This window comes from Apium graveolens, chromosome 4 (assembly GCF_009905375.1).
Source record: "Apium graveolens cultivar Ventura chromosome 4, ASM990537v1, whole genome shotgun sequence".
NCBI classification, from domain to species: domain Eukaryota; kingdom Viridiplantae; phylum Streptophyta; class Magnoliopsida; order Apiales; family Apiaceae; genus Apium; species Apium graveolens.
Genome location: NC_133650.1, coordinates 132,387,103 through 132,411,242, shown reverse-complemented (window position 1 = coordinate 132,411,242; position 24,140 = coordinate 132,387,103). Strand labels below are relative to the sequence as shown.

The 24,140-nt window shown below is 36.3% G+C and overlaps 1 non-coding gene across 1 annotated transcript; it reads left to right on the top strand.

The window, feature by feature from the left end:
• Positions 1 to 1,311: 1,311 nt before the first annotated feature.
• Positions 1,312 to 1,418, top strand: LOC141722559 (small nucleolar RNA R71). Its single transcript, XR_012575574.1, has one exon. It is a non-coding gene; the product is annotated as a small nucleolar RNA R71 (small nucleolar RNA).
• The last annotated feature ends 22,722 nt before the right edge of the window (positions 1,419 to 24,140 follow it).

Here is a 24,140-nt window from a genome sequence, read left to right as displayed (position 1 = left end):
TACAAGGTCATATAAGTTGGTTTTGGATCAGGTAAATCCAATTGCTTGAAGATTGACAAGGGCATCAGATTGATGCAAGCTTCCAAGTCACATAAGCATCTGTCAAAAGACACTTTTTCAATAGTACATGGAATAGTGAAGCTTCCTAGATCCTTAAGCTTCGAAGGTAACTTCTGTTGCAGCACAACACTGCATTCCTCCGTGAGCGTGACAGTCTTTAAATCATCTAGCTTCACTTTTCGAGAGAGAATACCTTTTATAAACTTTACATAACTAGGAATCTGCTCAAGATCCTCAGCGAAAGGTATGTTAATATGAAGTTTCTTGAACACCTCCAGAAACTTCTCAAATTGCTTATCTAGCTTTTTCTTCTGCAGCCTCTTAGGAAAAGGCGGTGGAGGATAGATCTATTTCTCCCATGTATTACCCTCAGGAGGAGTGTTCTCAACAGTAGTCTTCCTTGATTCCACTTCTACTTCGTGTTGCTCTACTTCTTTCTCAGCCCCAGCTTCTTCAGTCAACGCTTGAGTTTGTTCGGGATTCACAACCTTTCCTGACCTCAAAGTGATTGCCTTTACCTGCTCCTTAGCTTCCCTCTTTCCTGGCACTTTAGTGTCACTAGGTAGTGTACCAGGCTGATGATTTAGCAAGGCATTGGCAATTTGCCCAATTTTCTTTTCTAAGGTCTTGATAGAAACAACTTGACTCTTGCACATAAGCTACAACTCCACTAATTTAGATTTTTCATTGGCTTGTTGCAGCTGGAGTTGTTTTCTTGGTGCATATTGCGGTTGCTGAAAACCAGGGGGGTTGTACTGCTTAGCTGGATACTGATGATAAGGCTGTTGAACCGCATTCTGAGCGTTGCTCCAACTGAAATTAGGATAATTGTGGTTGTTGGGATGATAAGTGGCTGGCATAGATTGATGCGAACGCTGAAAGTTGCTCAAAAACTGAGCTAATTCACTAGAAATTATGCACTAATCAGTCTCATGGGCACCGGCACAAAGCTCATAGACCCTAGTGATTTGATTAACTCCATAATTATCCAAAGTGTCCACCTTCATCTTCAAAGCCGTAAGTTAGGCAGTTATAGCAGTTGCTGCATCTAACTCCAGAATTCCTGCTACTTTTCCCTGAGTCAGTCTCTGGGAAGGATTCTGGTACTCATTAGCAGCCATCAGTTCAATAAGTTCATAAGCTTCATCATAGCTTTTAGCCCACAAGGCTCCTCCTGATGTTGTATCAAGCATGGGTCTAGAAGTAGCACCCAATCCATTATAGAAACAGTTAATAATCATCCAATCAGGCATGCCATGATGTGGGCACTTCCTTAGCATCTCCTTATATCGATCCCAAGCCTCACACAGAGATTCTCCAGTGTGCTGAGCAAACTGAGTAAGAGCATTCCTGATTGCAGCAGTCTTTGCTATAGGGAAGAATTTAGTGAGAAACTTTTGAGCAAGATCTTCCCAAGTGGTGATAGACCCTACTGGTAGAGAATGTAACCAGCACTTCGCTTTATCCCTCAGAGAGAATGGAAAGAGTCGTAGCTTGATAGCATCTTCAGTCACATCATTGAACTTGAAAGTGTTGCAGATCTCGATGAAATCCCTGATGTACATATTGGGGTCTTCAGTAGGAGAACCCCCAAACTGAACTGAGTTCTGTATCATCTGAATCATGCTTGACTTGATCTCAAAAGTGTTAGCCCTGATGGCTGGCCTGATGATGCTTGACTGAATGTCATTAATCTTAGGCTGAGAATAGTCCATCAAAGCCTTAGGATTTTCTGCTTGATCTCCCATCTTTACTAAAACTGGTTCCTCGACCTTCTCTTCTTCTTCTACCTTCTTTTCTTCCTCGAAAACTTCCCTTCGAACCATAACAAGTTTTACTCATCTTTATCTAGAATTTTCTTACGAGTACGCGAATGCGTATGCATACACCCACACTAGAGTACCAGAAATAATACAAGGAAACAGATAAGTAACAATGTCTGAGTCAATGAACTTTAACGACCACTGATGGAAAGCACATAAACTATAAATTAACACCGCAGTCCCCGGCAGCGGCGCCAAAAAATTGATAGTTGCTAAATGCGTGCTAATAATACATGCAAGTATACGAGTTCACAAGTAGTATAAAATCTTTTCTTGTTCGTCCCCACAGAGTCTGGCTTGGTTAACTAGTTAATTAATGCACTTAAGCAACAATGTAAGGTTATTATTCAATGCTAAGAAGATAACAAATTAAGGTTGTTTATAACTAAGAATTAAACTAACAAATATAACTAAGAGAATAAAACTGACTACATTAATATATATGACAAACATGGGATTCTCACTTCATTTAATACTTCATTCAATAGCCTTATTGTTCTCAACCTTAGCATGCAATGGTGATGACACTAATCAGATAACACGAAACTGATAAATGCCAACTTTCATTGCACGAATACCATACTACCAGGCATCCACAAAAGAGATAGAAGTTGAATAGACACCAATTATATTGAGAACCTATATGTCTATAGAATTTGACAACATAACGGTTAAAGCACAAGTTATCTATCTTGATTACATAGGGAAAGTAAGATGGTTAAAATTACCCATGAATCATGCATAACAAATACATGAACCTATGATAGTTTGGTAAGTTCTAAATCCTTAAAATCATTTTCGCTTCCTTAAGAATTAACACACTATCTTATAAGTTTGCGACGCTCATAAGACGAATACGCACAACCAATACTGGGTTATAATAAAATCACCACACACTAAGGCATCGAAACAAATTAACTAAAGAAATCCATAAATAAATCCGTTAAAACCCTACGATAACGATTAGCCCATAATTGGACTCATCATCAACGTGGGTTCCGATGAAAGAATGGTATAATTAACGTAGTCTTTATAATGAATAAATAAAACCAAGTGCAAAACAAGATTAAGGTTCACAAATAAGAAAACTAGCATCCAAGTTATAACTTAGAACAAAGATTCACAAGTAAAAACAAGATCTTCTTCGTTTTCGTTGAATCATGCTAACACGGTCTTCTTACTACTCTCCTTGATATGTCTCTGGCTTGATATCTTATTAGAAACGACCCAAAGTTGCTTATATAGCAGCCCTAATCAGGAGAAAAGTCTTCCAATTCAAATTAGAATAGAACCAGAATTTTGCACCCCAACCTGGCGCGGCCGCGCGCTTGATCAGCACGGGCGCGCTGGTTTTCTAAACTACGGGCGCGGCCACGCGCTTGATCGACGCGGGAGCGCTGGGCTTCTGCCAGAAATTAACTTCTTCATTTTTCTTGTAGATTTGATCCAGTCTTCCACAAGCTTTTATTCCAACGCCACCTTGACACCAAATTAGTACCGAAACCATGCTAATTCACCTGATTACGTAAATAAAGCCTGAAATGCAAAAACACTAGAAAACACGTTAAAACACTTAACAACTTGAGTTCAAACGCATCAATTCAAAGCTTTATGGAGCGTAATAAAGTGTCATAAATGCCACTCAACATTCTCTAAGGCATGATCTTGTTGATCTTCTTCCAGAGAGTTTATTCTTAGGCTTAAGACTGTTCACTGGAAAAATACTCTAGTCTGATCTTTGACATTTTTAGAGACTCAAGTGATACAATAGTAAATACAGATTAAGACTATCATACAACTAAATATTAGGGTTGTCAATGTGACTTAGTCTTGTTATAATACAGGAATGTCTTGCACAACAATCTCCCCCAATTTAACAATCTCCCCCAATTTGTGAAAAGATTGCTTATCACAAATTCATGCCTAGTAAGAAGACTAAACCCGAGTTACAAAAAATATATACACATAAATTGACAAATTAATAAATACAGCTTTTATACACTGAGTGATTACATGAGTTCAATAAGTACATTCAACACAAACTTTTCATAGCCTGATTCTTTTATAATGAGATCCTTTAGATTTACAAGAACTTGAAGTTCATGTATGATTTCTGTCCCCCTTAGAGCTTTCACAAGCTTAAGCCAATCATCCAATAAATAACTTTTCAAGTAATTTACTCTGAATCTAGAGAATCTACCAGCTTGTATGTTTAAAAAATATCCATCCTTAGATATCCTGCTCAGCCCTTTTTCCTTGAGTTCATTAGATCTTTGCTCAAACATTTCTATTTCTTCTACATATTTCCTTTCCCTTTCCTCTCTTTTAGCCGTTTATTTTGCTCTTCTTTCTTCTCTTACTATTAACCACACACACATCACAACCCTCCATGCCCTTGTACTTGTGTCCTTATCCTTCATTAAGCTAATCACCTTCTTAATTTCTGTGATTGAAAATGTGTCCATTAGTCCCCTGTTAAGTAGAGTGAAGGAAACATCTTCATAGTAGATTCTGACTTCTCTCAATGATACAACCAAAACTTTGACTATTTTTTCAGCTAATTGTTGAAACTAGTCATCATCAGTGATACATCAATTTAATGGTAGAAAATCAGTCTGATCAAAGCAGTTCTAGATATCCCTTTCTTCAACTTGCAGCTTTTTTGGCTTTCTCCCAACAGTCTTGTAATGAGTTTTGATTGGCGGCTTAAATGAAGGTAGGTTTGAGATTTTCTTTAGGGTGATTTGGCCAGAACTGATTGGGATTTTAAGTAGAGTGTTTGCAGTTTGATTATACAAAAGTTTTGGATTAGAGGTTAAAGGTAGTTGTGTGCTTGAGTTTGCAGGTTTAGAGTATTGAGCTTGTTGGATTTGGATTTGTAGGACCTTTTTCTTGGTGCCTTCGCCATCTTCCTTCTTCTTCCTTCTGCTTTCATCTCCCCTTTTCTAGCCAGCCCTCTTCTTCTCTTCTACTTTGCTGCAAGTTGCCTTAATAGATTTACTTGGATTTGAACTAGAAGGTTTATGATTATCTTTCTTCTACTCATTATCATCCAAGTCACCATTAAATTTGATTTGAGTTTTGGGCAACTTGGTTTCAACATCTTTCAGATATCTCCCCAAGATCTTGATGATGTCTTCATCTTCAATAGTCTTGTACTGCTTTGTCTTCAAGTCTGTCTCTAGAGTCATATCATCTTCATGTTTTCCATGACACATTGCTTTAGAATTTGAAAATGTTTGCAATATTTGGTGGTTGGACAGATGTATGCCACTCCCTTGTTTGGTTGTAGATATACTTCTGGAAGAGCAGCTACTTGAGCCTTCTTCAATTCATTGAGCAAGAGAGTGTCTTCTTGAATCACTCTGTTGACTTTGTTGATCAGAATGTCTAATTTAGATGCCTTTCTTGTTATGAGATAATTAAGATACACCTGCATACACCTATGTACCCCAGAGTCATTTATATTGACAATAATTCTTCTTTCTTAAAAGCCATCCACAGTTACCATGATCACCCTTAGGAAGTTTACTATCTTCTCCAAGGCCATTTTGTATGTGAAGAAGTTGTTGTTAAAAGAAGCTCTGAGAGCCTTTAACATATCATCAAATTCTCTGCTTAGACTAGGTCCCTCATCTGCTTTTAGTAGCCTCTCCATTCTAACATTAATTTGTTGCTCAGTTTCCTTAGATTTGCCTTTTTGAGCTTGGACAGATGATCTTAGCAACCTAGCTTCTATCTCCCCCTTAGTCTTGTTGGCAGGTAAGATGAGAGGTGTAGGGATTTCAGGCCTAACAACTTCTGAAAATGCAGGAAATGGAATGTTTAGAACACCCATGATGGCTCCCAAAAATACAGAATTTTGCATTTGAAGATGCTTATGAGAGTCCATCAGAGTCTTGATGTCAGCGTGTTGACTTTATACCAGAGTTGTGAGTTGAGAGACTTGAGTCGTTAATGAAGTATTGAATGACTGTAAATTGGAGACTTAAGATTGAAGAGCTTGAATTTGCAAGTTTGTAGATGAAGATATTGGTTGGTGAGAACTTGAAGTAGAAGTACCAAATATGGCTTGAACTGATTCCTTGATGCCTTCCATTAAAAGAGTAGAGGGTTCATATCTAGCTTGATGAAGTTGATCCAGTTTGATCCTAATGTCATTGTTATTGATGATATGATTCTGGACGTAAAGTTATAAATAATTGCTTGATATTCTTGATGCTTTGCTCCATGCTGGTCATTTCATACCTTTCCATTTGGTCAGCAATTGTCTGAAACTTGTTCATGATCTGAACTTGAGTAGGCACAAGGTCATCAAGCTTATCTTTCACCAACCTTCTTATCTTATCTTGATGGTTGTCCAGAGTCTGTTGGAGTGCTTTACTTATGAGGTGAAAAGTTTAAGTTGAGCTTTATAGACTTATGTCACAGCATCATAGAATTCCTGTGGAGTGAGTGCATTGGAATTGTTTCCCAATATTGTGATATATTTTTCTCTAAATCTTGCCAAGACCTCATCCATGCTCAGAATAAAGTCCTTGTCTAACCAAGCATCCACATTGCCATCCTGTTCAGCTTCATCCATAATCTTTTATTGGTGCTCTTCAACATCAGTTTTATAAGACAACAAGATTTCTTGATAGTCCTGATTGGACATGTCTGTTGTAAGAAGCTATTGTGTGATGTTGGCAAGGACATAAAGTTGATCAACCAAGAGGTCATTCATTATAATGGGTTGAGCTTGGGCATCTTGAAGCCATTAATAGATAAGGTGAGATGGTTGTTGAGAAGGATTTATTGTAAAAGGTATGTCTGTTTGGGTTGAGGTTGATGGTTGAGGTTCAGTAACATTACCTGTGACATATGCCACAGTTTAACTCACCGTTGGAACTATGGTTATGATAGTATGTTGTTCACCGTTTGTGGGAACATCCAATTGAATTGGAGGGTATTTGTCCGAGTTACCTGTCATGTACCATGGCCTCAAACCCTTGTTCTTCTTGCAAAGAGTTGGCACTTGAATGCGCTAGACTTGCCTCTCCTATAACAGGCTCATTGGTAATTCAACTCCTAGCTTCAATTGTTAAGGAAATCTCATCTAGGGTTGTGTGGGGAGTTGTTCCTTCATGAGGAACCTCCAATTGAGTTAGAGAGGATTTAGATAGCTCCCCCTTAGGAGTACTACCCTTATACCTATCAATTTTTGAATATTGTTTACCATATAAGGTGCTTGAGAAACTACCACAAGGTCTTCAGTAAAAACTGATGAAACCCGTGTGTGTGTTGGTGTCATCAAGGTCTACCCCAGAGTGTAACCTCTCACCAACTAAATATGGTTCATGGGTGGTTATCATAGTTTCTTGAACCATGTCACTTAATTTTAACAACACTTGAGAATCAGATTCATGTGTCTCATTGTATGAAGAAGAAATTTTAGATAGAAGATCAGTAATTTCAGGATTGAGTGTTGGAAGCTCCCCCCGAATAGAAGAGGGAACTTCAAAAGATGTTCTCTCTATCTGTGTTCCATCCTTATTCCTATTTTCATACACTTAAATATGGTCAAGTGTTGGTGCAGACTCTTTACAAGGTGCACTAAGGAGAGTGCTCTTTTTAATAGAGACACCTTGTTGAGAGGATGCCCCTAGAGACTGTTTTATGCCCTCTTTTGCAACTACATCCTTCTGGGAGGATGCAGAGGTGGCTTGAGTGGTCAACTCTGTTTTCTTTGCCTTTTTTGGTTTCTTGACTAGGGTGGACTCTATTTGAGTTTGATTCTCACCACTCTCATTAATTATAGTTAGGGTTACCTGCTTTCTCTTCTTTTTACTCACTTCACCCTTTTGAGAGGATGAAGTGGTTGGTTTCTTAGCTTTTATTGGTAAAGAAAGAAGGGTCTTAGTGTGGAAAGGCCCCTGTTGGTGTTCCTGTATTTTTTCTTCCACGGGTACAAGAGCCATTACTGTGACGCCCTCCAAACCCGGGTCAGAAGTTTGGGGTCCACAACACACACACACATCATATTTAAACCTGTTTATGAATATAATAATATATATGCAATGACCCTACTTACCATTATCCACGGATCGAAGCAGTTTAAAGTATGCCCACAAGCCACAACCTTATTTATATTACAATCATTCTAAATCTCAGTTTATTTATCTTACAACGGAAGTAAACTTTATTACAAACTATCAACACAAAATAAACCAACACCATCTGCTAGCTTATCTCTTTTCTACCTGGATACCTAGCTCGCACGCTTGTCTAGAGATCCTCGCTACCACCAATTTCCTTTTTTACTGGAAAGAATATAAACAGATTTACAAGAGTGAGCTAACTAGCTCAGCAAGTCACAATGACAATACTGAGATTAAACAATGATCAATTGAAATAAAATAAGGAATCAGGTTTCTGATAAATAATGATTAAAATTAGATATTCACTATTATTTGAAAAACCAAGGTTAGGCTGCTAATCAGTCACACACTAACCCCGAGCAAGGCTCCCAGCTTTGCTCTATATACTGGATCCAAGGTACATATTGGCCTATTATGACCACGAATCTGGTACGACCACGAATGTGGTCCATATTTAAAAACAATCCAATTCCAGAATAATAATATGATAAATAATGTAAATCAATAAGCTGAATCATAAACAACATATATCTTGAAGCATAGGGTGATTCATAATATCACGAAGGTCTAACAAGGAATTCAAAAGAGATTGGATTTCAATCAAGGAAAGAATCAAACAGTAGAAGACTAAGGGTTCAAGGGTTATAAGAATTGGTCTTCTGGTATACAAGACATAAGGATTGGCATATTAAGTAATCTCGTATCAAGAATCAGTATATGGTAGATATTTATTTGTGGAGCAATATCGTATATGTGTGGTTCGTACATGAGAAGTCAATAATCAATGGTTTACGAAGAATAAGGCTTATGGCTCAAGATCAATAAGAATTAGGGTTTAGGGTTAAGTACTTTAAAGTACTTGTAATATAGAACGAGAACCAATAGGAATACTTGTAGTTATATTACAAGGAAGAGCAGAAACACTTGCCTTATCAATTCACCTTTACTTTACTCGTACTTGACTAAAGGTTTTCACTCGTCAATCACTTGCTTTCCCTTTCTACATCTCGCTTCCTCTGTTAAACATCACATGTACTAACCAATATTCATTCTCATCTCGTTCTATTCGTTACGAGCTTCTAACTACCCTTCGTTTCACCCAAATCCGACGTACGGATTGAAAATTACAGCAAAAACAGTCAAACAATGCACATACATTCATATTATACATCAACCAGGTCACATATAACACGTAACACGTAAGATATTTAATTAAAATAATTATTCAAAGAAAATTCGGGGTTAAAATAATTTTCCAAGTATTTAATACGAATTTTTGAATATTTTTCGAAATTTAAACGGGACTCCGAATCATTTTATAATTAAATAAGAGGGTTCGAACACCCGAATTTGACTTTAAAATATTTTTATAATAATTATCGAGCCTTGAAAATAATTTTAAATAATATTTTTTAAAACTCGAAACTATTTTCTGGAATTTTTAAATCAAAAATAAATAATTAAATCTAATTATTAAATCAATTAAAATTAATTAATAATTAATTAAATTAACTAATCAATTAATATAAAATTAATATATTAATTAAAATAATTAAAAAAAATTAATTAAAATTAATTAATAAAATAAATCAGATTTATTTTTAAATAAATAAATAATTAAAATAATTTTCTGTATTTAAAATAATTAAATAAACAATTTTCTTATTTTTAACATAAAAATATCATTTTTAAAATAAAATTAAACAGGAGGACTGATTTGCAAATTTGAGGGAAGTTGGGTGATGAAACTGAAGTTTCACCACCACCTTCTACCTCACCACCGGTAGCCATGGCCGCCGTAGTCAAGCTCGCCGGCGGCAACCCCCAAACCACCCAGATCTGCACCAAAAGGTGCAGATTGCTTCGTCTGTTTGTCCTGAGTCCAAAACCATTGTTAAACCATTGCCGAAAAATCCGGTCGAACCTCACCCCACCGTCGCCGACCAAACTCCGGTCAAGGCGTTACGAGGTTCTCCTGTTAAAACAACCACCACCAACAGAATCCTCATAACACGATCTATTTGTTGAGATAGATTACATACTCCCAGATTTAACGAAACAAAAATCCGGCAAAAAATATTAATTTTCCGGTGAGATTATTCAAGAACACCAAGAACACTCAAATTCGAAGATCAAACTAACTTTTCTACATGTCATTGAACTCCAAATTTGACATATAATATACCAAAATGACCAGGTTGAAAGATCTACATGATTCTAGCATCAAATCATATCAACAACATCAAGAACAAATTTTCATAACTTAATCTTTAATTAATTCGAAATTAAATAATTAAATAAGAAAAATACCTTGATTTCTGAACCAAAATAGTTGATTGATTCAGAAAGAGCTTTTCGAGAGCTCCGATTTGATATATGGCACGCTTGAATCAGAGTTCGATAACGCCTTCGTTCGCGCGTTTGATTCTCAAGAATGTAACGTTTAATTAGGGGTTTCTCCGTAAATTCTATATTATTTCTGATTAATTATGATTTTTACGAATAAAATGAAATAATAAAAGGGCTATATATTTATGGAATATTGGTTCGTGATAGATCGTATTGGATCGATAAATTAGTTGCTTAGCCGCTAAGTAACTGCAAAAGCGATCCATTTTGATACCCGTATTGGATAATTATCCAAACTGGGCTTCTTATAAAATATTTTATACAAAAATAATGTAATAATATCCAGTCTTTTGAGAATGCGGGTTTTGTTGGTTTATCGAAATGATTATCGTATCAAAAATTTTGCGTTGGGCCGCGCACAGGTCAAACCGTAATCGAGATTGAAAAAGTCAAAACACGGAAAATATCCGGAATTATCAGATTAGATTAGGAAGGAGTTTTTTGAAGAGTTTCGGGTTGTAAAAACATAAAAATGGTTGAAGTTGGATGATTCTTGGTGATTATTCAAAAAATAATTATTAAATTCATAAATCAATATAAAATCATATAATACTCCAAAAATTACCAGAAAAATACCTTAATTATTTATATTTTTTTCTGGACATAATAAAATTAACATAACTAGACTTTACCACATATAAGCATCCACATAACAACACCAATCCTCAGATAATTCACCAAAAATCACATAATAAACACATAATAATTATTTATTGATAAAAAAGTTACACGTTATATCCCAGATATTACATCCTCCCCCCTAAAAGGATTCTATCCTCAGAATCTCGTAATTAGTAAACAACTGAGGGTACCTTTCTCGCATATCACTTTCTAACTCCCAGGTTGGCTCTTCAACCTTTTGGTTTCTCCACAATACTCTTATTAACTTTATAACTTTATTTCTCAATAACTTTTCTCTCTTTTCTAGAATCTCTATTGGATTCTATACATATGACAAATCTGCCTGAAGTTCTATCGGCTCGTACTAAATCACATGCCTAGAATTTGGATTATACTTTTTAAGCATCGATATGTAAAAGACATTATGAATATGCTCCATGTGCGGGGGTAACGCTAACTCGTATGCTACCTTGCTGACATGTTTCAAAATTTCAAAAGGTCTGACGTATCTAGGACTCAGGTTTCATTCCTTTCCGAATCCTGATAATCCTTTCCACGGTGACACTTTCAGTAACACTAGATCTCCTTCTTCAAATTCCACATCTTTTCTGGATTGATCTGCGTATTTTCTTTGATGATTTTGCGCTGCAATTAACCTTTTCTGTATGACTTCCACAACTTCTTTTGTCTATTTCACCAACTCGGGTCCAAGTATCTTACATTCTCCAACTTCATCCCAATATACCGGTGATCGATATTTGCGTCCATAAATAGCTTCATAGGGAGGCATTCTGATAGTGGCATGATAACTGTTATTCTAAGCAAACTCCACTAAGGGCAAGTGCTCATCCCAATTTCCTTTGAAATCAATGGCGCACACACGTAACATGTCTTCAATTATTTGGATTGTTCTCTCGCTTGTGCCGTCGTTCTGCGGATGATAAGCCGTACTCATGTTTAAGTTAGTTCCCAAACATTCTTGAAAACTTCTCCATAATATTGAATTTAATCGTGGATCTCGATCATATACAATAGACACAGGGACTCCATGACGGACTACTATTTCCTTCAAATACATGTGAACCAACTTATTCAGTGAAAATCTTTCATTGATAGGCAAGAAATGCGCTGATTTGGTTAGTCTATCCACTATAACCCAAATAGCATTGTGGTTCGCTTTCGTCCTTGGTAAGCCAACTATAAAATCCATAGCAATGTGCTCCCATTTCCATTCTGGAATCTCTAGTGGTTGTAATAATCCACTTGGTCTCTCGTGCTCTGCCTTGACCTTCTGACACGTATAACATTTGTTAACCCATTCCGCAATTTCTCTTTTCATGTATGGCCACCAATAATTCTCTTTCAAATCTCTGTACAATTTGGTACTTCTTAGATGAATGGAATACCTTGAGTTATGAGCTTCTTGTAGAATTTCATTCTTCAATTCTGCAACAGGTGGAATCCAAATTCTGGAAGAAAATCTGAGAATACCATGTTCATCCTTTTGAGTGCATAACTCTTCTCAAACCAAACAATTGATATCCTGATCCATTATTTCCTCTTGACATTTTCTTATCTTCTCTAATAATTCTGGCTGAGAAGTCATAATATACATCTTTGCTTCGTTAGGCTTGCAAATTCTAACTTCCAGTTCCAATTTCTGAAATTCCTTGTATAATTATTTAGGTACCGTCAACACGTTTAGTCTTTCTTTTCTGCTTAACGCATCTGCCACCATATTTTCTTTTTCTGGATGATAGTTAATTGTGCAATCATAGTCCTTGATCAACTCCATCTATCTTCGATGTCTCATATTAAGTTCCTTTTGCGTGAATATGTACTTCAAACTTTTATGATCCGTATAGATCTCGCATTTTTCTCCATATAGGTAATGTCTCCAAATCTTTAAGGCGAATACTATTGCCTCTTGTTCCAAGTCATGAGTAGGATACTTCTGCTCATGAGGTTTCAGTTACCTAGATGCATATGCAATAACTTTATCATGCTGCATCAAAACATAACCTAATCCCTTATGAGAAACATCACTATAGATTACAAAATTTCCTCGATCATCTGGAAGTGACAAAACAGGTGCCGTGATTAGTCTCTTCTTCAATTCCTGGAAACTTTCTTCATATTTCTTGTTCCATATAAACTTCTCATTTTTCCTGGTAAGCTTCGTTAAAGGTGTCCCAATCTTCGAGAAATCTTGAACAAATCTTCGATAATATCCCGCTAATCCCAAGAAACTTCTCACCTATGTTGGTGTTTTTGGCCTTTCCCAATTCATAACAGCTTCAATTATCGATGGTTCCATTTTGATTCCTTCATGACTTACTACGTGTCCTAATAATTGAACTTCTTGTAACCAAAATTCGCACTTTGAAAACTTGGCATACAACTTTTTCTTTCTTAAACTTTCCAAAGATATTCTTAGATGCTCCGCATGATCTTCCGTTGACTTTGAGAAGATCAAAATATCATCGATAAACATAATTACAAACTTGTCCAAATATTCCTTGAAAATTCGATTCATCAAGTCCATAAATGGTGCTGGGGCATTGGTTAATCCAAAAGACATCACTAAAAATTCATAATGACCATACCTTGTTCTAAAAGTTGTCTTTGGTATATCTTCAGGTTTGATCTTTAACTGGTGGTATCCGGATCTCAAATCAATCTTAGAGAAATACTTGGCTCCTTTCAGCTGATCAAACAAATCATCGATTCGAGGTAATGGATACTTGTTCTTAATCATAAGCTTATTGAGTTCTCGATAGTAGATGCATAACATCATGCTTCCGTCTTTCTTCTTAACAAATAGTACTGGTGCACCCATGGGGATACACTGGGTCAAATCACTCATTTCTCTAACAGCTCATGCTATTGCTTTGCTAGTTCCTTCATTCCAACAGGAGCCATTCTGTATCGGGCCTTAGATACTGGTTCCGTTCCAGGTGCTAAGTCGATTGTAAACTCAATTTCTCTATCTGGAGGAAGTCCTGGTAATTCGTCTGGAAATACGTCTAGAAATTCATTTACCACAGGAATGTCTTCTAGTTTTGCTGGCTCCCGACTTCTGTCTATTACATAGGCAATGAAATGCTCGCATCCTTATCGTAGTAACTTTTTGGCTTGAATCATCGTTAAGAACTTTTTTGCTTTCTTCTGACCTTTAAACGTCACCACTTTCTAGTCTAACGTCTTCAAAATTACCTTCTTATTACGACAGTCTATCTGAGCATCATGCTTATATAGCCAGTCCATTCCTAAAATAACATCAAACTCTCCTAACTTAAACGGTATTAAGTCAACATCAAAATTTTTTCCAGAAATCTCAATCTCACAATTCGCACATACTTGGGTAACAAATTCCTGATTTGCTAATTCTACCGTCATAATTTCACTTAGCAATTCAATTGGATAATTCATCTTATCAACAAAATCTTGAGAAATAAATGATCGAGTTGCTCCCAAATCTACTGGCACCTTTGCACATAAAGAATTTACAATAAGCGTACATGCCACAACATCAGTGTCTATCATAGCATCTTTCACGGACATGTCATAAACTTTATCTCTGGGAGGTTCATTCACTGTTGGAGGGATCCCATGATTTCACGTGTATTATTGACTGGAACTGGTGCCTTGCAATCCTCGGCTATGTGCCCTGGCTTTCCGCACTTGAAACAGGTATATCCAGTTGCTGGAACTTTGCCTACCCGATTCCTGGTAGGTTGATATTTGTTGACTGGCTCTCTGGCTGGCTGATTACGGCACTCCCTTGAATAGTGCCCCCTCTGGTTGCATCTGTAGAAGACCACATTCAACTTGTTATAAACTCCACCATGCTTCTTCCCGCAAACTTGGAAATCTGGTATAGATGGCCTCTGTTGGGTTGGTTGATTCCTAGCGGCTGGACGGTTACCTTGGCCTCCGTTTTCTATATTCTGCCTGTTGAAATTACTTCTGGGCTGGAACTTGCCTTTCCTCTGATTGAAATTTGGAAACTTCCTTGCTTGAGACTGCCCTTCATTCCCCTCAAACTTCCTCTTCTTACTCATTCTTTGCTTCTGAGACATTTCACTTTCTGTCTCCACAATCATGGCTTTCTGCACAACTACCGCATACGTCTCCAATTCAAATATGGCCACCTTCCCTCAGATCCATTGCTTAAGTCCTTGTTGAAACCTCTTGGCCTTCTTCCTATCAGTGTCCACATATGATGGCACAAACTTATATAATTCATCAAACTTACTTTCATAATCTGCCACTGACATATTCCCCTACTTCAGCTCCAGAAATTTCAACTCCATTTGATCCTGAACAAACTGAGGGAAATACTTTTCTAAAAACAACTCCTTTAATCTATTCTATGCAACATCATCAGTACCTTCCAACACTTTAACAGGATCCCACCAGTAGGTGGCTTCATTCTTCAGGTAGTAACTTGCAAACTCAGTCTTCTATTCCTCTCTCACCTTGACTAAGGCAAATGCTTTCTCAATTTCCTTCAAACAGACTCTTGCTTCAATAGGATCTACATAACCTTTAAACTCTGGTGGATTCACCGCATGAAAGGTCTGAAAGGTTACCTGAGGATTAGTTTGCCTATGTTGTTGTTGAGTCAGGTGAACTGTCTGTTGGGCCAAGATCTGAACAATCTGGGCTACAGTTGTGACGCCCTCCAAACCCGGGTCAGAAGTTTGTGGTTCACAACACACCCACACCCTATATATAAACTTGCTTATTAAAGTAATATATGTAAAGACATTACTTCCAATAACCATGGATCACAATAGGTTAAAGTATTAAATCAAGCCATAACCTTAACTTTTATTACATCGTACCAAATCCTAACTAGTTCCGCTTACAGCGGATAATGATATCGTTCTTACTATCTTACATAACTCATCTACAATATAAAGTTCCTTCTAGATGATTCAACTTAACCTCGAATCCTAGCTCGCACACTGGACTGGGAATCCTCGTTACCAATAATTTCTTTTTTAACTGTTAAAAACATAAAAAGGTTTGCAAGAGTGAGCTAACTAGCTCAGCAAGTCATAATGGTAATATTTGAGGTTAAACAATGATCAATTTGAATGATTCAGAAGAATCAAGTATTGTGAATAAGCAATGATTAGAATTGGATATTCACTTTTTATTTTAAAAACCAAGGTTAGGTTGTTGATCAGTCACGCACTAAGCCCGAGCAAGGCTCCAAGCTTTGCTCTATATACTGGATCCAAGGCACACATTGGCCTATTATGACCACGAATCTGGTCCGACCACGAATCTGGTCCACATTTATAAAACCATCCAATTCTAAGATGATTCAATATGATAATCATTGTAATTCAATAAAACAGAATCATAATTAAAATTGAGAAAGCATTTATCTCGGAGCACAAGACATTTCATATGTATCACCAAGGTATATCAAGGTATATATATGAAGAATGTGTTAGGTCCCAATATATTTGTAGAAGGGGGGGTTGAATACAAATAATACCGTCTAATTGAATTAAATGCGGAATAAAAAAAATGAAACAAAATTCAAGTTAAATAAAACTATTATTAAACTTGAAAGGTGTTACAATAACGGTATCGTTTACAAGGAATTAATCTCAAATAAATTATTACAAATCTAGAATAAATCCAACATGAATTTATTTCTATTTTTGTAATAAAAGGATCAAATGCTAAAAGCAATTTGAGATTAAGTTCTAGGGATTTTGATCCGCTAGATAGTTATACAACAACAAGATGATGATTTCTAGTGGTTTGAATTTAACATTAATGACTAGAAATTAATAGGCTTGAAATGCAGTTGAGAGAGATGAAATGCTTCTGCCGTTTGTTCTTCAGGTTGTTGTTCTGTAATGAATGAGCTTCTGCTTCTATCTTTTTATATTCAATCAACAGAATGAATTGAACTAGCATGACTATTTATGAGACAATCAATTGAGCTAGAAAGACAATTCCACCAGCTGGTAAGACTTTCGGTATGACAGTTAAATGAACTGGCATGACAATCCCAACAGCTAGTAAGACTTCCGGTAAGACAATCAAATGAACTGGCATGACTTTCGGTATGACTATTGATTGTCATACCGATTGTCATACTAGTTCAAAAGATTGTCTTGCTGAATTAATATTGAATTTAAATTCAAAATCAATTCTGAAAATTTATAATATTAATTCAGAATTAATTAATCAATTAATTCAATTAGTCAATAAATTAATCTTTGCAGATATAATTTATTTTCTTAATTAAATTATATGACTTAATTAATTAATAGAGAATTAATACTACTCTTAAACGTCAACCATTCTTCTGAAAATCTTCTGATAATTATGAATCAATTCCACCACTTCAATGTTGACACTCGTTGTACTGTCTAGTTCATGAGTGACTAACTTCCGTGACGTTTCTTCATGTCTTGACTTTAATAACTTGATTTTCTTCAGATTAAATCCCTGTTAATATTTGATACCCTGACGAGATCTCTGTCACTTGATTAAATCCACAATATTGATTTATATCACTGAGGCTTGATCAATTTCTTGAACTTCTTCCAGTGAAGTAATTTCTCAAGCTGTAGATGAACATTGATACTGAATCCTTTGACGGATGTTACTTGGAGAGATCTTTTTGACTGTGGATCTACTATTTACTTATTACATTATTATTTGAGTTGAGTTAAATCCTCGAATAAACAAATAGGCTATGACATATGCCTTTCAATCTCCCCCTATTTGTTTGTTAGAAAATAACAACAAATACCTAGAGGATAACTCAACTAACAAATAAGAAAAAGATATAAATAGAAATGCAAAGTAAATAGCAGAAAAGTTCTGGATTATATTTAACATTTTCCAGATTCCAAAAGAAATTTACAAGTGAATACAAGATAGATGTTCCTCTAGTCTGAACATATAAATACATTGGTCTATCTTGATTCATAAAGCTCTAAGCATATTACATTAAGTTTTGAGCTATTCGAATTCAGTGATCTTCCCTTCCAACTTCACCTTCTTCCAATTCTTGCATCAATTCCTTGTCGAAGACACGATCCTTTTCTATAGAGAGACTGCCTGGTTTGACTGGTTGAACCCTGACTAAACTTAGCTTATTATTAAACTGATTGTACCTTTTGATGTTCTTTTCACAGTAAGCTTGAATCAGATCAGCAGCTTGAGTTTTCAACATGGATGAGTATCCGGCAGTTCTTAAGTGATGTTCCATCCAGACAAGATGCTTAGCAGAGTAGTTTTTAAGAGATTGTGCATCGAGATGGCAGATTTGAAGACAGTCAGACTTAAAGAATCTTACCTGATGAGGATTGTTGACCACTTGAGGACTAGCCCTGCTGGCAAACTCTTTGAACCTTTCTCGAAGAACTTTATTCAATTCTGAGCTTCTTTTTACTTGAGTAGAACCCAAATCTCAGATAAAGAACGATTCTCAAATAAGTGAAGTGATACTTTGAAAGATCCTTCATTATGACAATATACAAAGATGCTCATTTCATTTAAAGATCTGTCAAAGGCAGCTGTGATCCATGAGACTTCAGTCTTGATAGCATCCATGTACACGTCATTGTTTGGATTAGAGATTTCCAGCTTGTCGAGAAGGTGTAGAAACTGCCTATCATTGTTTGTGCTCAGCTGAGGCATATCAAGTACTCTCCTAGCTTCATCCCATTTTATACCAATCTTCATATTTACATCTCTCCTCCTTTCTTCAGCTTTGATTTCATGAAGATGTTGTTTTTCAAGAGTTTCTGTTCGTTGGATTTCTTTCCTCATGTCAATGATCTGAGATATCTTTTAAAGTTCAACTTCTTTTCTCTTCAACTCCGACTGCTCTTTCTAGAACTCTTTCTCAAAGACATGGTCCACTGATGCTTCCTCTTCCCAGTCTTCAAAATGACTTTCCTCTTCAGCTTCAAAGATACCAGCTTTATCTTCCATGACTGGTTCAGTGGTAACAGTTGGAACATTAAGAATGTCAAAGTCATCTTGTTCTCCACTATAGTATTCATCATCAGCCTTCCTCGTCCCGTCAACATCGGAATCTTGAACTTTTTCTTTTCCACTTCTCCCCTGTTTCTCCCCCTTAGTTGAGGAATCCTCTACAGCTTTACCTTGAGACCCTCATGACCTTCATTTCCTCCAGAGCCCGAGCCTCCACCAGACGGCCCTTCAAAGAAAATCCTTTGCTCTTCATTCGGACAGTGAGAATTTTTTATCATTGCGTATAAGTGATTCATCCCTTCGTCGAGATGTATCATGCCCCTTTCTATGCTCAAGAATCTGTTGAGGTCCAGTGAAAGGTTCGTGTCAATCAGATCTTTAAAAGACTCCACTCTAGTATGGAGAGAGCAGAAGTTTGAAATGTCTTCAGCTGATAAAGTTGGAGATGCCTGAATGGAGTTAAGCTTTGGTACAACAGTGGACTTCAAATCTGATATCTCAGCCCTGATGAGTGCCAGCTGATTATTGACAGAGGTGGAAGAAGAAGACCGTTCAACCACTTGTGCTTTGAATTTTTGAGTCTCGGCCTGACTTTGAGCAAGTTGTTCTTTCAGAGAAGCAATTTGAGCTAACAGGTTGTCAGTGTCTGTGTGTGCGCTCACCTGAATATCTCTCGTATCTGTTTCACTCAACTCACATGTTTGTGTATCTCTCAATATAATTGCTCGTGAGGAGCCTTCCTGTTGTTGATCTTCTATACCTGCAAGTGAAATCACCCTAGCCTCTTCAAGAGAGGTCAGTGGTGGTGCAATGGGAATTCGCAAGTCCCGATCCTCAGTCAAATCTATCTTTTCATGTGAAATAGATGTCTGAATTGCTTCAGGGATAGAATGACCGAGTTGCCCTTCACTTTCTCCAGATAAATCTGCGAGTGAAGAATTCCGTGAGGGAGCCAGAGGTGTTGTTTCTGGGAGGGGAGAAAATGACTCTATTAGAGGTGGCTGAGAGTCAGATTTTCCCTCTGAAGCATGTGACTGCTCTTCTGCCGTAACTATGGCAGGCACTGTAACTGACTCAACGTGCACTCCTCTCTCGGTGTCATGAGTATCAGCTATGGGTATGTATGCTTCCATTGTGAGTAATGGAAGTATGCTTGACTCAGTACAAGATGCCATGGCCCTATGGCGAATTTCAATAGATTCATCCTGTTGAGAGAATGTCTCTAGTAACTGTTCATTGGCCATTTCAAAGTCCATGTCCTATTGGGAGGACACGGATGGGCTTTCAGATGCCTCAGTAAATGTTCTTCTTTTCTTAGGAGGAGGCAGAGATGAGGGTTCATTCACATCCAACAACATACTACTTCCTACTAACCTTCTCGGTAACATTTTAGACAGTGGGGGAGAGGTTGAGACAGGTTGAGACTCTATGCTTGGCTCTATGACCTGGGATTGAAGCTGCGGTTCTACAACTTCATGGTCAGCCCTATCAACCACTGGGGGTCTTTTAACAGAAGTAGGAATGGTGTGAGAGTGAGGAATTATTACCTGTAGTGGAAGAGCATCTAATGTTTGAGCCTGGGTGGCTTGAACCACTGGAGGTTGAGCTTGCTGTTGATGATCGGAAAGATTAAAAATTGGTAAAGGAATGAAGGTGGCCATGAAAGCAGATACAAGTACTGGAACTTGCATGAATTTGAAGGAAGTGTCTTGGCGTGTGTAGATATTTTTGCTTACGGGAGGGGTTCAGCTACTGATGAGTTAGCAAAAAGAGCCTTAAGCTCAGGTGTGAGAAGATGTTCTGCTATAAGCATGAGAAAGCGAGCGTAATAGCAAGAAACCCTACGATTTGTGGAATGATCACGCTTAGCTGAAATGAGACGTCTCAAAAGAATGGGTAAAAGTAATTTGCCAACATTGATCCTTTGATTGAAAATAACCGCAAGACCAATATACTGCAGAGTGGAAGTGATGTGAAAATTTGATTTAGTGCAGTTGGCAAACACTTTGGAAAGTGTATCAAAGAAAATGTCCCATTCAGAAACCAAATTGGATTTAGAAAGCTTAGTTAAATTAATCACCCCCTGATAGTTAATAGCATGGAAAAAATTTGAAATGTCATCTTTAGAGGGTAAATTACAGAAATTGTCCATTGGAAAATTTAACGCACGATTAATAACTGTTTCATCAACTACATACTGTGTGTTGGCCATTGTGAATGAAAAAGAGTTAGAATCAGCGGCCACAGTAGAGGTTGTGCAAATCAGTCTAAGCAGATCGACATTTAATAGAACATTTGATTTAATAGCAGAGCTAACAATCGAATGGTCTTTTAAAAATCTAATCCACGGCTTAAATTTTTCCACATTACACTTTTCTGGATTAAAATAACCAACATGATTATGCGAGACAATTTGGAAATTTTGAGCCATTTAAAAAATTCAATAAAACATACAATTTCAGAATTTTAAGAATTAAATTAAGAGAAATTCGAATTAAAAATAATTAATAATCCGAATTAATTTAATTATATCCCAAATTTTTTTTAAAAAAAGTATATCTTGTTGATTTTTGTCCCACAAACACACTTTAAAAATCAGATTTTATACGCACCCAACAACACAATAAAGTCACTATTTTTTTTAAATACTTGAAATAAAACGGGCAGCACTTCTGTATATATACACGCGTATGTATATATCACAGAAGTGGAGTTTTGTGAAGCTGAGTAAAAACTCGAGCGGAAAAAGAGTAAAAATGGCGATGGAGGTTTTTAATTGATTGAAGCCGAGAGAGAAAGAAACTAAACTGATTGATTGAGAGAATTTGTTTAAGAGAATGAGTTGCGAATTGACTGGAAATGACAATCTATACAAACGTAAAAACTATTAAGTAGGACAATTGGTATGACAATCGAGGATAGTCATACCGATTGTCTTACCGATTGTCATACCAGGCAAAACAAAACAAAAAAAATTTTAAAAAAAAACAAATAAAACAACAAAAAAATGATTTAGTATAACTGGTATGACAATCCGGGATGGTCTTACCGATTGTCATACCGATAGTTATAGTAGACAAACCTTAGGAATATAACACGAATAAACCAGAAAGACAATCGGATTGTCATACCGATTGTCATTCTAGTGCAAGAATAAATATAGAAATATAAAATAAGTTTTATAACTGGCATGACAATTGATTGTTATACCGATTGTCATGCCAGTATAAAACTATACTGAATAATTTTAAACTATGCACTATTAAACTACAATGACTTTCAGCAAGACAATTGTAATAGTCTTGCTGATTGTCATTGTAGTTACAAGATAATTACAATTACAAAAACACAGAATACAGAAAATAATTACAGAAAACTGAACTAAAGACTAATAAAAATGGCAGAAAATATTTACAAAATTAAAATATTTCATAGATAATTATATTTTCAGTCCAAAAATAGATTTCTTTTGAATTTTAGCAAATAAAATTCATAGAAAAATATTTTTAGAGAAAATAAAATATTCTGAGATATAATAAAATTAACAAGTTGAATAAATAAATAAGATAAGATAATAACAATAACAATTACATAGAATTAAGCAAGAATTATGGTAAATATGATAAAATAAATTTGCAAATGAATTTTTCATTCATGAAAAATTCATTTGTAAATTCATTCAAGAACAGATTTCAGATATTAACAAGTTTAATCACTAAAGCTATTCAACATACCCAATTTACCAACTAATCTGGTAAATGTGGATTCATCAAGAGGTTTAGTGAAAATATCTGCTATTTGTTCTTCTGTTGGAACAAAAAATAGTTCACTAGTACCATTCATGACGTGCTCTCTAATAAAATGATACCTGATGTCAATGTGCTTGGTCCTTGTGTGCTGCACAGGGTTGTTGGTGATCGTTATTGCACTTGTATTGTCACATAGAATAGGGATTTTATTCAACAGAGAGCCATAGTCCCACAGCTGATTCCTAATCCATAATATTTGAGCACAGCAGCTTTCAGCAACAATATATTCAGCCTCGGCTGTTGAGTTGGAAATTGTTTGCTCTTTCTTGCTGTACCATGAGACTAGCCTGCTACCAAGGAATTGACAACTCCCTGAGGTGCTTTTCCTATCAACAACACTTCCTGCGTAATCTGAATCTGTATATCCGACAAGGTTAAAACCAGATTCTTTAGGGTACTAAATACCTAGATTTGGTGTTCCCTTAAGATATCTCAAGATTCGTTTAACAGCAACGAGATGAATATCTCTAGGATCTGCTTGAAACCTTGCACATAAGCATGTAGCATATATAATATCTGGTCTACTTGTAGTAAGATAGAGTAATGAGCCAATCATACCTCTGTAGCTTGTGACATCTACCTTAATGGAGTTTTCACATGGTCCAAGCTTGACAACTATAGTTGATGGAGTCCTTGCTGATGCAGAATCCTCTAGATTGTACTTTTTGAGGAGTTCCTTGAGATACTTGGATTGACAAATAAAAGTTCCATCTAACCTTTGATTTACTTGTAATCCAAGAAAGAACTTCAGCTCTCCCATCATGCTCATTTCAAATTTGTTGTGCATTAACTTAGCAAATCTCTTACAGAGATTATCATTAGTAGACCCAAATATTATATCATCCACATAGATTTGGACTAATATAGTATCATTCTTATGCTTTTTATAAAAGAGAGTTTTGTCTATGACACCTCTAATAAAGCTATTTTCAATAAGAAATTCAGAGAGAGTGTCATACCATTTTCTCGGAGACTGTTTGAGATCATAGATAGCCTTGAAAAGAAAGTAGACAAAATCCAAATGATCTGGATCTTCAAAACCAGGAGGTTGCTCTACATACACCTCTTCATCCAGCTTTCCATTCAGAAAGGCACTCTTGACATCCATTTGATAAACTTTAAAGTTCAAGAATGTTGCGAATGCCAGAAATATCCTGATGGCCTCTAGTCTAGCTACTGGAGCATAGGTTTCATCATAATCAATGCCTTCAGCTTGAGAATATGCTTTAGCTACCAGTCTTGCTTTGTTTCTTATAACCACACCATCTTCATCTAGTTTATTCCTGAATACCCAC